General features: G+C 41.6%; 1 pseudogene; it reads left to right on the forward strand.

The window, feature by feature from the left end:
- Window positions 1-8,441: 8,441 nt before the first annotated feature.
- On the forward strand, window positions 8,442-14,813 carry LOC122123205 (annotated as a pseudogene).
- The last annotated feature ends 935 nt before the right edge of the window (window positions 14,814-15,748 follow it).

Genomic DNA, 15,748 nt, shown 5'->3' on the forward strand with positions numbered 1-15,748 from the left:
ACAGTGGTGATAATGCCCAGGACCAGGTGAGCATTTTGGTGATGATTGGTCATGGTGTGTCATTCTTTATCAATATGCTGAGGGGACATGGACATGAAGAGGAGGCCTCAATGCCTCCTGGGGTCATTCAGACTACACAGATATAAGCCAGCTAATCTTCCTCTCACTTTCCCAGCATGGAGTTATGGGCCTTCCCTGGAAGGGGACTCATGCCCAAGTATGGACAGCTACCACACAACATCCAGTTGTGTCCTCTACATTGTTACTACATTGAGAGCAGTGCAGCACAAATCACATGGAACATGTCTAAATCATTAAAGGGATGGGAAAGTGGTTCTATGTTATATGGACCAAGACAGACAGAGAACACCATATAAGTTCCCTTTCAGAGTCCCCACTTCTGTTCAATGGCCAAGAGAACATACAGGAAAACCTCCAGAAGGAGGAGCTATGTTCCTAACCTGGACCCTTCACTGCATGATTTCCCAAAGCTTATGGATACATGAAACTAAATCTCTCCAAGATGAGCCACAAAGTCTCTCAGAGACCATTGCCCACATCTGTGAGGAGAGCATAGGAGGTAAAATGGACTGTCAGGGGAGGGGAATAGCCACAGAGCGTCTCCGTGACATCTCTGGCATCCAGTATTCAGATAATTAGGGAAAGGTTATAAAAGCTTATTTGGTGTGGATAGTGAATCATTGCAGCAGGTGGCACAGAGGATGGGAAAGCGAGTTGAAGAGTACATGGGTCCCATCAAGAGAGCTGGACATTATGTTGGATATGTTACATGATAGCCTTTGCTAATGCCAGGTCTTAGACAAGTGTTATACTACAGCGACTCTGCTGTCTACAACCACAAATGCATGGAAGAGAGATAGAAACTTGATACAGTTGCTGACATCACCAAGATCATCCTAAGGAAGAACTTCATAGACATTATCATCTGATTGTGTGTGGGGTCTGGGGTGGGGGGAGGTGTATGTGTGGACACTAGGGATTCAACTTCTGAGCCTCTTTTGCTCAAGGCTTGTACTATAGCTCTTAAGCCACAGCTCCACTTTCAGCTTTTTTGATATTTTATTGGAGTCTCACAAGTATTTACTTACAAGATAAACTTAAATTATGAGGTGATATGATTTTAAGGATGATATACTACTATGCAAATGCAATAAATAAAAATGGGAGGTAAAAAGACACTCTAAGGACTATATAGGAAGTTTTATGAAAGCTATGAAAGTATATCTAAAAAAAGTGTTATTAGTGACTTAAACAGCAGTGCTAAATTTTTTTTCCTGGATAAATGAATGCAGTCAGTTATTTCTGTTTAAATGTATAATGTTATTTTTCTCTTTTTACTGTTTGTAATCCATACTATTAATATTAATAGGTGTAGGAGACTCAAGCTGAGCTGTTGAACCTGGAAAAGGTTTGAGAGGTTGGAACACCACCTCAATAGTACTCAGAAAGCTGAGAGCTGACCATGGAAAGGTTAAAACACAGCTCTGTGAAGTAAGCCACGCCCAAAGAAATATAGGTCCCATGGTTTCCCTTATTTGAAACAACTAGTATATGTCTGAGACAAACAGAAACTGTGAGACAAGTTGATGTTAGGTGAAATGAATCCCAAGATAAGGATTCAAATGTTTTTTTTTTCTTTCTTGAGATTGTTTCCAACATTTTTTTTTTTTTTTAATTTTTTTTTTTTGGATCTGGTCGTGGGGCCTGAACTCTGGGCCTGGGCGCTTTCCTTCAGCTCTTCAGCTCAAGGCTAGCGCTCTACCACTTGAGCCACAGCGCCACTTCCGGCTTTTTTCTTTTTGCTTACGTGCTGCTGAGGAATCGAACCCAGGGCCTCATGCATGCAAGGCAAGCGCTCTACCACTGAGCCACCTTCCCAGCCCCTCCAACATATTTATAAAATGATTTCTTTGTTGCTTTGTATGTACCTCCCCCATGGTATTAGCCCTGCTTTCACTGTATTTGATGTTGGTATAATTTGTGGAAAGGAAGGGAAGAAAAACAAATTGTTTAAATAGGGATACTAGTGGATCCATTGCAACAATGAGATGTACAACACGTTATGTCGAAAAGCGAACTTTACAACTTTGGAGGGGGGGTAGGAAGAGCGGGAGGGAGGGGTGGGGAGAGGAATGGGGAGAGGGATGGGAGATGGGAAGGGATAGGAAGGGAAAACAAAGGAGGAGGCAACAATGCTTGATAAGAAATGTACTCATTATCTTGCCCATGCAATTGTAACTCCTCTGTATGGTATTTTCACAATAAAAAAATCAAAAAATAAATAAATATATAAATAGGGTTACAGGTGACCCCATTACAACAATGAAATTTATAAGATGTTATGTTGAAAAACAAACTTTACAACTTCGGTGGGGGGTAGGGGAAGGGAAGGGGGGTTGAGAGGGGAAGGGAAGGGGGGTTGAGAGGGGAAGGGATGGTAAGGGGAAACAAAGGAGGAGGCAAGAATGCTTGATAAGAAATGTACTCACTATCTTGCCAATGTAATTGTAACTCCTCTGTATGGTATTTTCACAATTAAAAAAAAAAAAGCATACCTCTGGAGAGGGTTAAGCTATTGCCCCCTTCCATAGTGCTTTAAAGGCCTTGAAGCCTGGGAGGTAAAAGAATTGACAATTTAACCTAGGAAGCTAGATAAAATAGACCAAATGTCTGGATTTTCTCTAGGTTGCATTCTCCTTTCTCAAAACAAAAAGGGAACCAGTGTTTCTCACTCATTGTGGTGGCTCTGATTGCAATATAGAAGCTTCATTTTTGCATGTATCCATGGTAACCTTCCCAGTGTGAATTCAAATAAATATGATTGCTTGTGTGACCTGGGGCCCAGGAGCCAGTAAGCCTTGGGACCCTGGGTCCTCATTGATTATTTTTTCTTTTTCTCTATACCTGTCTATTTTCTAATTTTCTTCAGCTTGGTATCCTATTGCACTGCCTTGGGTTGCAATTAGCAACAAATATGAATATTCTTGAGTTGTAAAACATAAAAGACTTACAAACTTTCTTATCCCAGATGGCTTCAAACCACAATCCTCAGATTTAAGCCTTCTGAGTAGGATTACAGGCATAAGCCACTGGCAACCAGCATGCATCTGAAGACTTGATGTCAGTGAAATCTTTCTTGGGGAATGTCTGCACATCTCAGTCCTCCTCAGCTCTTTTCCTTCCTGTTGCCCAAACACAGTCAAACACTTTCACTCCTTTATGTTCAAAATCCTTGAGGTTAGTGAACTGACTTGCCTGCCATGTACATCCTTTCTATAAATACAATAATGGATTTTACTCTTTACCATCGATTAACTAAATTAACTGGGATCCACACAGAGGTGACATGTCCTTTTCTGGATTGCACACCGTACACCTATGTTTTACTTTATCTAATAAAGTTAACATAACTTAACTTGTTTGAGGTTTCTTAGTTCCCATATTTCTTCCTTCTCATCCCTCTTTCCCTTGCACAGAGGGAAGAACCATTTGGAATTGTGAAGAGTGAGTTTTTAGTCATTTTCTGAAAAGCTTTGCCAATGGATCCTGATTTCCAAGTCCTGAGTAACTGGCCTGTAAAGCCTTGTTCTTTAATCTCTCCTCAGCTGACACAAATGACCATATATGTCTAAAAAAGGCTTTGGGAAATGAGTTCAGGTTATCAGTTAGGAATCCTTATTACCTGGTCACTGCACATAAGTTGTTTTTGTTTTTTTTTTCGTTTTGTTTTGTTTGAATAGTGTACAATTAGTACCAGAATTCGACTTCCAAGTATTTTTTTTAATTCAAAGCTAGCAGGCTCTCTTATTTGAACCACAGATCAACTTCAGCCCCACTCTCTTTATCTTTTGGTAGTAAATAGGACAGAAGTGTCTCACAGGAAGCCAAGGGCACTACACAGTATCCTCAAATCTGAGGACTGTGGTTCACAGCCAGCCTGGGCAGGAAAGTCAATGAGCCTCCTATTCCCAACTAATCAGCAAAGAGAAGTGGAACTGTGGCTGAAGTGGCAGAGCAGCAACCTTGAACATAAAAAAAGCTAAGAAAAAGCTAAGAAAAAAAGTTTTAAAAAATGTAAGTGAAAAACAGATCTAGCACTAAGACAACCACAAAATAAATTTTTTAAAAAAGTGCAAGAGAGCAGAAAGAGTCTTAAAAATGATAAAAAATTAACAAGAAACTGGTGGCTCACATTTGAAATTCTAGCTACTCAAAACACTGAAATCGAGCATTACTATTCCAAGGCAGCCAGGACAGGAAAGCCCATTGTGTGTGTGTGTGTGTGTGTGTGTGTGTGTGTGTGTGTGTGTGTGTGTGTGTGTAAAAAGCCCATTGTGTGTGTGTGTGTGTGTGTGTGTATGACTGTGTGTGTGTTCCTTTCTGGGATATGATCTACAAGTTTTTACTTGACCATTTCCAATGTTTTGGAGGTTAATTTGAGATGAGTCTCATGAACTTTCCTTGTCCCCTGACAATGAATCGCAATCAGTATAAGTCAGGACCTTGTGGGAGTGTCTATACTTACCTCCTACTAACCACCAAAACCAAAAAATGAACCAAATTGCAACTGTTACTAAAGTTTTAGAGCATTCTATCTTTCAGCAAGATTGGTGAGGCCCTAAAAACAAGACAGAGAACCAACAAATAAATAAATGTATGTGAAGAAGAAAAGAGCCAATTAGTTTTTATAATATAGACTCATATCTTTAATCCAAGCTGAAATGTAAAGATCACAGTTCGAATCCAGCCTGGGCAGGAAAGTCCAACTAACTTCTTTTTGAGTGTGCTAGACATGGGCTTGAACTTGAGGGTTTTTACTCAAGTTTAAAAATACTACTTCCTGTATCATGTGCTTAATTGGAGATGAGACTGATGGACTTTCTAGCGCAGGCTGGCTTTAAACTGTAATCCTTAGATTTTAGGATACTGTGTAGTGCCTTGGTTCCCATGGGACTCTTATCTACTATTAACCACTAAAAGAAAAATAGAGGTGGAAGTTGAGCTGAGGCTCAAGTAGTAGAGCCTGCTAGCTTTGAAATGAAAAACAAAATACCCAAAACAAAACAAAACAACCCTCAGCGACAGTCACTAGGCCTTGAATTCAAGCCTCCACCCCCCCCCCAAAAAAAAGACCTCAAGAGTTGAGTTTTTGTTCCTGCTAGCTTTGAGCAAAAAACAAAAGGCCAAAAATCTCATGGACAGTGAAGTAGTGTGGCCTAAATGTAGAGCCTGCTAGTTTTGATCTAAAAAAAAACAAGCCAGGTGCCTCTGGCTCATGCCTGTAATCCTTGCTACTCAGGAAGCTTAGATCTGAGAATCACATTTGGAAGCCAGCCTCGGCTAAAAAGTCCCCTGGTAACCAATATACAAGGACACGTGCACCTCCATGTTTATTGCAGCACTGTTCAAATAGCTAGGATATGGAAACAACCCAGATGCCCCACCACAGATGGATGGATCCAAAAATTGTGGTATCTATACACAATGGAATATTATGCAACCATTAGAAATGACAAAATAATGGAATTTGCAGGGAAATGGATGGAGCTAGAAGGAATCATGTTGAGCGAGGTAAGCCAAGAGCAAAGAGACAAACGGAACATGGTCTCCCTGATAAGTGGATGCTAAATCCAAAATGTTAGGTGATATGACAAAACTAACAGGACTTAAGAAACAAAGAACTCCCACTCATCTGGTTGAACCACTACTAAATATCCCCATGCTGCTGATCACATGTATGGTGTATAACATGTGAACACCGTTATATGTTATAGACTGTGATAGACAATTTGCTCCAGGAAAGTTAGAATGAACTTGTGACTTTAAATGAGCATCATTATTCCACAATACTGTGAAATTCCGGAAATTATGTAATCACTTAATCACAATCAAAAAAAAAAAAAAAAAAGAACCTCGGGGAAGGTAAGGAAGGAAGGGATGGTAGGGGGAAAACAATGGAGGGGGTAACATGTTCAAGAGGAAGTGTACTCATTACCTCACTCATGTAACTGTAACCCTCTGTATAGTATCTTTACAATAAAAAAAAAGTCCCCTGGTGACTGTTTTTTCCAACTAAGTAGAAGTGGCACTGTGTCTAAAAATAGTAGTGTGCCTGTTGTGTCCCTGATGGACAGTTCCTAAGCATTGAGTTCAAGCCCCACAACTGACAATATCAATAAATTAATTAATTAAATACTGAGCATAAATGAGTAGGCCCTAATAATAAAGGACATGAACTTTGAAAAAGGGGGAAGGGACAATCAAATAAATGAAAAGGTAGAAAAGGAGCATATTAAGGTTTTCTAAATCAAAACTGTAATTCTACCTGCTCAGATTACTGAAAACTGAGGACTGTGGTTCAAAGCCAGCCCAGGCAGGAAAGTACAGGAGACATATTTTACTGTGTTCAGTATGGGGGCTTGAACTTGCTATGTTTTGCTCATGGCTACAGGTCTACTTCTTCCAACCTCTTGGTGTTTATTAGAGATAATTGTCTCATTGACTTTCTTGCACAAGACTGGCATTGAAACATGATTCTCAGATTTCAGTCCTTTCTGTAATGCTCTTGACTTTCTATTGATATTCTAATCTCTTATTAACCACAAAAAATGCAAAAGTTGAGCTATGGCTCAAGTAGTGAAACCAGCTACTATTAAGGTAAAAATAAATAAACCTCAAGGAAAGTCATCATGACTTAATTTCAAGACATAAGAACCACCACTCAATTAAAAAAAAAAATAGAACCTCAGTCACTGTGACCTGAGTTTAAGCCCTAGAAAAAGAGCTGCAAAAAAGAAAAACAGCCTGTAGTTTACCTGTGGTCGAAGTTGTAGGGAATGGTAGTTTCAAGGGAAACAAAAAAAACAGCATAAGAGCTAGCGCCTAATAACAAATGCCAAAAAGAAAGAAAGAAATAATAAATAACTGAAAAGGTGAAAGAAGAGGTAACTAAAGATTTGTAAATGTTGACTCACACTTATAATTCTGAATCTTAAGGAAACGGAAATCTGCAGATCATGGTTCAAAGCCATACTGGACAGGAAAGTCCATGAAACTTGCTTCAGTGTGTTCAGTCGAGGGACTTAAAATTGAAGTGTTTTGCTCAAGGCTACAGCTCTACTATCTTCCACCTATTAGGTTGACTGGAGATAAGAGTCTCATTGACTTTCCTGCCCAGGCTGACTTTGAACTCTGATCCTCAGATTTCAAGCCTCTCTGTACTGCCCTGGACTACCCATGGGATTCTTGCCTCATATTAATCACTTAAAAAAGGCAGAAGTTTAGCTGTGGCTCAAGTAGTAGAGCCATCTACCCTTCAGTTAACTAAGTAAATCAATAAAACCTCAGAAAGAGAGGAGAGGAATGAGAGTGAAAGACAGAATGTCTTACAATAAGCAAAAGGAAAGAAATGTATATATCACCTGGAAGAAATAATTGTATTGTCAAAGCTTATAGAATTGTATTGTCAAAGCTTATAGAATTCACAAACTTTATCGACCATAATAATGACAATTTGCATTGTGAAGGTTAAAATATGTTTGTGACTTCAACTAAATATCACTATTCCACAATATTCTGAAATAAGAGAAATTTAGGTAATCACCTAATCTCAATAATAGTAAAAATCTCAGAAAGAGTCACCAGGCCTTAATTTCAAGCTCCGGCCAACACACACACACACACACACACACACACACACACACACACACACACACACACACACACACACACAGAGCAGGAGCCGAGTTCTCACACTCGGAGCAGAAGCCAAATGAAACAAAAAGTAGACTGTAGTAGACCTATGGCTTAAGTAATAAAGCAAGCTGCTTTTAAGAGAAAAGAAAAGAAAACCTGAGTTTTCTTTTTTTAGGCAAGGCCCTAAGCTCCTGACTCTTCCCAGAATGGAAATCAGTCATGGAATCCAACAGTTTGTGCTTGTTCTTGGGATCACAGCTGAACGTGCCCCTTCAGTTCTAGGCCCTCCTATCAAAAATAGAAGGTAGGCTTGTTCTTGGCTTCTGGCACAAGTACCTTGTGTAGAGGAAGCCCCTCCTCTTGCTTCCTGTATCCCAGGGTTCAGCCTCTCTTGTGAGTCAAGGTGGGAGGTGGATGGCAGTGTGACAAGAGGTTCCAAATAGAGTGGCAGCTGTGCTAATTGACTTGAGGCTGACAGCTGGATGCCAGGGCTAAGTGATAACAGGTAGCTATCTCTGATTACCCAGCAGTAGGGAGACTGAGTTGGAGCACCTACTGGCTCTGCCTATCAAGTCCACCCTATCTCCTCTGCCCCTGTAACAACCAGAGGTTTAAATGGGGATCTGAGTTGGCTGTGTCAGATTCCTGCTCCCCAGTCCTACCTGTTTGCCTCTGTGTACACCACTGCTGAGGACATGCATCCAACTGCTCTGCAGTCTTACACCATGAGGGAAATCGTGTACATAGAGGCAAGCCACAGTGGCAACCAGATTGGCCCAAAGGGGAGCATGACACTGGCCTAGGATCCTAGTCTCAAATTTAGGGGGATGAGGAGGAAGAGGATGGGGTTGGAGGGTGCAGGTGGTAGTGGTCATGTCTAGGCTGAGGTAGGTGGGGCACCATAGTAGTCCCTAACCTCCTGGAAATCAAGTCCCCCAGATAGTTTCCCCAATTTCCCTAATTTGTGTGGCCCAGGTGGGTGTGGTTTTTTAAGCAAGGCTGGGGTGGTTTCAACTCTCTTGCATGTCTTAGTCTTACCTGAGACTCAAGTCATTGTACTTAGTTTCCTGGGAATAGACTAATGCATTTTTGGTCTGATTTGAATGAAAGGAGTGCAGTGTCTTTGAGCTGACAGATACAGAGGATTCCCTTTTTGTCAGCTGATGAGTATCAGATAATTGAGAACAGTTCGTCCACCTTAATGCAAATTTCTCTGAGTTTTCATGCCCTATCTCAGTTCCCTTAAGTTGGGTGTTTACTAAATCAGTGGTTGTCGGTGTATGCTCTGAGGACCCTTGGGGTTCTGGAGAGCCTTCTAGCTGAGTCTTCAAGTTACTGCTTTGGCAACTTCATGTCCATATAAGGCCAGGTTCTCGTCATAGAATCCAAACAGAATATGGTATCCCATAAGATGGAATACTCATAGGAGAACGCAGATGTCTTCTATTCAGCCAGATAGAAAAGAGATCAACAAAACGAAAATACCATCAATTTTTGTGCTTTTTTTAATTTAAAAAATCTAATTTTTTTACAAAAATATTTGTGTCAACAGGACTTGGGTTTCTTATAGTTATTTTAAAGTCCATTGTTTGGACAGTTAACATTCTAGGCCATAATACACTTCTATTTCCATCTCAGTTTTGGGAAATGCTAAGCGATGAGCACAACATTGACTGCACTGGCAACTACTATGTAGACAGCAGCTTACAGCTGCAGAGAATCGAGGTGTATTACAATGAGGCAGCTAGTGAATATCTCCCATCTGGCTTCCAATACTGTGGCAGAATAGGTCCCCGAGGAATATTAATGACAAGGAAGGAGTTCCTGCCTTTCTTAGGGTGGTATTGTAGTTCAAATTTGGGGCCTCGATCTTGTAAGTCAAGTGTTGTATCCACCTGAGCCACTCCACCATATATTTTGAGTATACACTTGTGAATTTCCTCAGGAAAGCCTTTTACTGAATTCCCCCTACCTGTACTTGCTGAGTAGCCACACCTGGATTTTTTTTTGTTGTTGTCATGGGGCTTCTACTCTGGGCATAGGCATTGTCCTTCATCTCTTCAATCTTTCTTTCCTTTTATTATCAGGGGATCCTTTTTTTAGAACTCTCTGGGCTTCTGGGATAAGTCCTTCTAGCTTAGTTTAATTCATTAATTCTGCTTGTTGTAACATATTTGGAAATTTTAAGTTTTTATGTTTACTATGCATGAGCTGCAAAACCGCTTGTGAAGTTGTAGGAGTTTTTGGAGGCAGCATCACATCAGATGATAGATTGATTGGGGCATCACCCACATTTAATCTTTGTTCCTAGTCTTTATTATTTAAAGAAGCCCTCTCTATTGGACTGGAAAGAAACAACATGCTCTGTTCACAGATTAATAGAAAATAGCCAAAATGAGAATAAAAGCAACGAATGTACAGCCAAGAAGAATATAGTAAGAATAAAGTTAGAGGCTATAAAGGTGCAGCCAAGTGTATGGGAAGCCTTGAACCAACACCCCCTTCCTGCAGGCATGCTTCCTTAAAGCTCTTTGTCTAAGGGGATCTCATGCAGACTCCGCAGGAGGTGGCATGGCACCAACTATTTCAGGTAGTTTCTTGGAGATGAGAGTCTCCCATAATTTCCTGCCCCAGCTGGCTTCAATCTGCGATCCTAAGATCTCAGACTTTTGAGTAGCTAGAATTTCACCCTTCGGCAACCAGAGCCCAGTTGCATTGCCCTCTTTAAAATACAGATTAAATTTCTAAAAAAAATTTTTTTAATTGAAAATTTTAAAATTGTAAAGAGGGATGTTCAGTCACTAATATATATGTGAATAGTCCAAATCACAAAGCATAAATAAAGTGTCTCACCCTGAAATCTATAACACTTCTGGACTTCAGCATTTTGAATATGAATACTTAGCCAACAATAAATTCTTTTTAAGGTTTTTAAAGTAAAAAACATTGTTGTGATGTAGAAAAACCCAATAATAATGTGTAAACACTGCTTTTAAATGATTCATATTGTCTTTCCTAATACAAACAACCTTTCTGAAGTCTACAGAGTAGATTTTCAGTTTTTGTAACTGTCAATGTGAAATTCATTTAATTTTATATAAAGAGTTTCCATTCTATATTATTGTATACAAACAGAATCATAGATAATTGGTTTTCCTCTGTAATAAACAAATGAAAAAGTGCAAACAAAAGGACAGAGCTATTTAATGTATTTGAGTTCTATGGATCTACATTTGGGGATGTCCCCACCTTGGTATTTTGTGTTAATATTGCTTAAGTAAGATATAAGACTTTAATCTTGTGGTTCCTTGGTTGAGAGTTGTTGTGTGGGATTGTGTCACTCCTATGAACAGTATTTTATGTTGTGTCTTTATTAGATTCTATATATCAGGCAGGATGGCCAGTTTTCTTCATGTGATTGTTTAGGAAGGGGGCAGTCTCAAACTCATGTTTATATCATTTTAACTGATATCCCTTTTGAAAAATCAGGTTAAATGGCAAATTACAAGTAATTGCCCAAAGTTGCTCTGAGTATTAGAATATAGGGAAATGTGCTATTTGATAACAATTATTGAAACATTATAACACAAGAAATATGTATTTTATGTATTTTCCCTAGAAAAGCATTATACTTGAATTCCCCCTACATCTACTTGCTGAAGAGCCACACCTGGCTCTTTTGTTTTGCTTGTTTGTTTTTTTTGTCGGCAGTGGCGCTTAAACTCTGGGCCTATGCACTGTGCCCCAACTCTTCTGTTCAAGACAAGCAGCCCTACCACTTAAGCCACAGTGCCATTTCTGGTTTTCTATTAGTTTATTGGAGATAAGAGTCTCACAGACTTTCCTGCCCAGGCTGGCTTTGAACAGTGATCCTCTGATCTCCAACTCCACAGTTGCTAAGATTATAGGCATGAGCCACTGGTGCTCTGCACCTAGCTACTTTTAATTAGGGAAGGGAAGGGATAGGGAGAACAACAAAGGAGTGGGTAACAATGTTCGACAATAAATGTTCTCATTTCCTTACTCATGTAACTGTAACTCCTCTATACAGCACCTTTACAATAAAAATAAAATTAACAAAAAAGAGAAAGCTTCTTACTGATAGGCAATGATGACTCACACCAGTAATCCTAGCTACTCAGGAGGCTGAGAAATGAGAATCATGGTTCAAATCCAGCCTGGGCAGGGAAGTCCCTGAGACCCTTATCTACAATAAACAACTCAGAAAACTGAAAGTGAGACTGTGGCTCAAGTGATAGAGTGCTAGCCTTGAGCTGAAGAGCTGAGGGACAGCGCCCAGGCCCAGAGTTCAAGCCCCACCATGAACAACAACAACAAAAAAATGTGTTGTCATCTTTCTTTTGCCCCATTAGACTCAAAGCCTGATGCTCATCTTTGCCTCCTGAGTAGCTGAGATTTCAGCCACCATGCCCAAAGCAAAGGAATGAAATGCATGGAAATAGACAACTGCAAACGTCCTTAAAGTTGCTGAAGCCTCTTGCATGGTGATTCATTCTCAAGATATCTTTTCTGTTTCCATGTCTGAAATGCTGTAATTTCTGTAATGAATGCTGAGTGCCACTTAGAATCATAAGCTCTGCCCCTAAGCTCCTTGTCAAGTATAGGCCTAAGTCAAATCTTGTTCCCACAGGCAACAAATATGTTCCTCAGGCCATCATGGTGGATGTAGAGCCTGGCACCTTAGACTCAGTAGGATTGGAACCATAGAGTTTCAGACCAGACACTTCATATTTAGTATGTCAGCATGGTCCATGGAAGATGGCTAACAGGCACCCCTCCTTCCTAACATCCAGGCACTCCAGTTCCCAGTGCTGAGCTGAGCCTTTATCCATCTAGATATCATCCTCACCTAACCCACCTATTTCAGTCCACGGGAGTCATGACCCTGGCCACTCAATCAGCACAGATAAGTGCCAGTCTGCAAACAGCCTCTGAAGGGAATGAACAGCGAGCAGGGAATGCCTCCAACAAGGTTTCAGCACTGCTGGCCATTTCAAATACCTGGCAATAACAGGGAACCACTTCAGGACACCAGAAATCAAAGCACAGCTATGTATGAGCAAGGTGCAGACAAATGCTTGCAGCTTAGCTTCCCTCTGACTATTCTGTTCTCCTGTTCCTCCTGTGAAAGTAAGTACTTTTCCAGTATTGAGGCAGGCTCTGTTCATTTTTTTTTTGGTCGGTTGTGGGGCTTGAACTCTAGGCCTGAGCACTGTACCTCAGCTCTTCAGCTCAAGGTAAGCACTCTACCGCTTGAACCACAGCATCCCTTCTGGCTTTTTCTGTTTATGTGGTGTTGAGGAATCGATCCCAGGGCCTTGTGCATGTGAGGCAAGCACTCTACCACTGAGAGCCCTTCCCATCCCCAGGCTCTGTTCATTTTGAGAAGTACGTGGTTTGGGTTAAAATGTATCTTCCTCCACATTGTCTTTACTTTCTTTAGAACCTGGGTGATTTGTAGGGTCCCAGATACATTGAAAACATTTCCTGGGGGCTAGGAAGGTGGCTCAGCAGTACAGTGCTTGCCTTGCATGCATGAGGCCCTGAGTTTGATTCCTCAGCACCATATAAGCAGGAAAAAAAGCCAGAAGTGGTGCTGTGGCTTAAGTGGTAGAGCACTAGCCTTGAGCTGAAGAGCTGAGGGACAGTGCCCAGGCCCAGAGTTCAGGCCCACGACTGGATCCCAAAAAAGAAAACATTTCCTTTATTTCACCAAAGTGTATCTAAACTAATAGCCAAAGTTGCTCAGAGGAGCCTATAGTCTTCACAATGCATATAGCACAGTCATTATTCCTGGAGTATGTGTCTCATCATGTCTTTGTGTCTGATAGGCCAGAACAGGGCAGGCAATAACTGGGCCAAGGGCCACTACACAGAGGGAGCCGAGCTGGTGGAGTCAGTGCTGGAAGTGGTGAGCAGAAAGGTGTGGCTGTCTCCAGGGTTTCTAGCTGGCCTACTTCCTGGGAGGTGGCACCAGGTCAGGCATGGGCACCCTGATTCTCAACAAGATCCGAGAGGAGTTCCCAGACAGCATCATGAACACCTTCAGTGTCATACCCTTGCCCAAGATGTTGGACACTGGCACCTTAGACTCAGTGAGATCAGAACCATTTGGCCAGAGTTTCAGACCAGACAACTTCATATTTGATAAGTCATCATAGTCCATGGGAGATGGCTAACAGGCACCCCTCCTCCCTAACATCCAGACACTCTAGTTCCCAGTGCTGGGCTGAGCCTTTATCCACCTAACCCTATCATCCTCACCTAACCCTACAACACCATCTTGTCTGTCCACCAGTTGGTGGAAATTGCAGATGAAACATTCTGCATTGACAACGAGGCCCTGTATGACATCTGATTTTGCACCCTGAAGCTGCCCATGCCCACCTATGGAGACCTGAACCACCTGGTGTTGGCTACCATGAGCAAGGTCACCACCTGCCTGTGCTTCCCTGCCCAGCTGAATGCAGACCTGCGCAAGCTGGCCGTGAACACGGTGTCCTTCCCCTGCCTGCACTTCTTCATGCCTGGCCTTGCATCCCTGACTAGCCATGTCAGCCAGCAGTACAATGCTCTTCCAGTGCCCAAGCTCACCCAGCAGATGTTTGACACCAAGAACGATGGTCACCTGTGATCCCCGCCATGGCTGCTACCTGATAGCGGCTGCCATCTTCCGAGGCCGCATGTCCATGAAGGAGGTGGATGAGCAGATGCTCAACTTGCAGAACAAGAACAGCAGCTACTTTGCAGAATGGATCCCCAACAACGTGAAGACACTTGTGTGTGACATCCCCCCACATGGCCTCACGATGTTGGCCTCAGTCATTGGCAACAACACAGCCATCCAGGAACCCTTCAAGCACACCTCAGACCAGTTCAGTGCCATGTTGCAGCACAAGACATTCTTGCACTGGTATACAGGCGAGGGCATCGATGAGACGGAATTCACTGAGGCTGAGAGCAACATCAAAGACCCGGTGTCCAAATACCAGCAATGCAAAGATGCCACTGCTGATGAACAGGGGGAATTTGAAGAAGTCTTGTGGAAGAAGAGGTTTAAGACTTCCCATTGCTAGCAGTGCTACAGGAATGCCAGAGCCTGCCTACTGCTTCTCAAATAAATGGTGCTTTCCTGAGCTACTTTGTCTGCAGTGGGACCTTGCTATGTATCATCATGCTCAGCCTTCTCTGTCAGGAACTCACTGATGGTGAATGTAAAAATGCAAATTTCTTTTAAATATGATTGTTTTAAAACCCTATTTGTATAAATAAAGAAGTATATATTTTATACCCTGAGCCCTTATTCTTCTTTAGAATCCTTTTTATTCTTTCAGTGTATTTGAAATATAAATTTGGCCAGAAGGATTTAATCTTAGCAATATAGGACTGGTGCTCAAGAGGAGTATTAAATTCATGGTTTTTCTGCTATTTTGAAGAGGAGGATGACAAGTGCCAATGTTGTTGTTTTTCCCCCTGGCCCAGTTTTATAGTTTTCAATCTCTCAAAAACATGCAAGTAGCAAAAAAGCAGTCTGAAGAGAAAGAAAACTAGATCCAGATGCTACTTCTCCTTCAGACAACCACAGGTTCTTGTCTCATGTCCCATCAGAGGGATTTCAGTCACATTCCCCAGAAACAGTATCAGGAACACTGATCCCTGTGTTTAGAGTTCAATTGGCAATGAAGCAGCGCTCACAGGATGAGTGCAAGTTCCTGGTTGCCAGGGTAGTTTCTCAAGGTATCTGGCAGCTTTAAGTACAGAAGTGACTCTAGCTGTTTGAGGGAGTGAGAGGCTGAGAAGCTGACCAGTCCCATAGTGTATCAAGAACTGCTTGACACAGTACTTCCAAGTCAAGGAGAGGAGGGGAGACATCGCCTGTCCCAATGACCCATTCTCATGTTCATTTTTCCAGCAGTCAAAGCTGTCTGAGGCCCACAAGGTGTTGTAAGGATATAAGGGATGGATGGATCTAGCCTGTTGGGTATGTTTACTTTACATGAGTGAAACAGAA

Source organism: Dipodomys spectabilis, unplaced genomic scaffold (genome assembly GCF_019054845.1).
Source record: "Dipodomys spectabilis isolate Male_0828 unplaced genomic scaffold, ASM1905484v1 ptg000226l, whole genome shotgun sequence".
Taxonomy (NCBI): Eukaryota; Metazoa; Chordata; class Mammalia; order Rodentia; family Heteromyidae; genus Dipodomys; species Dipodomys spectabilis.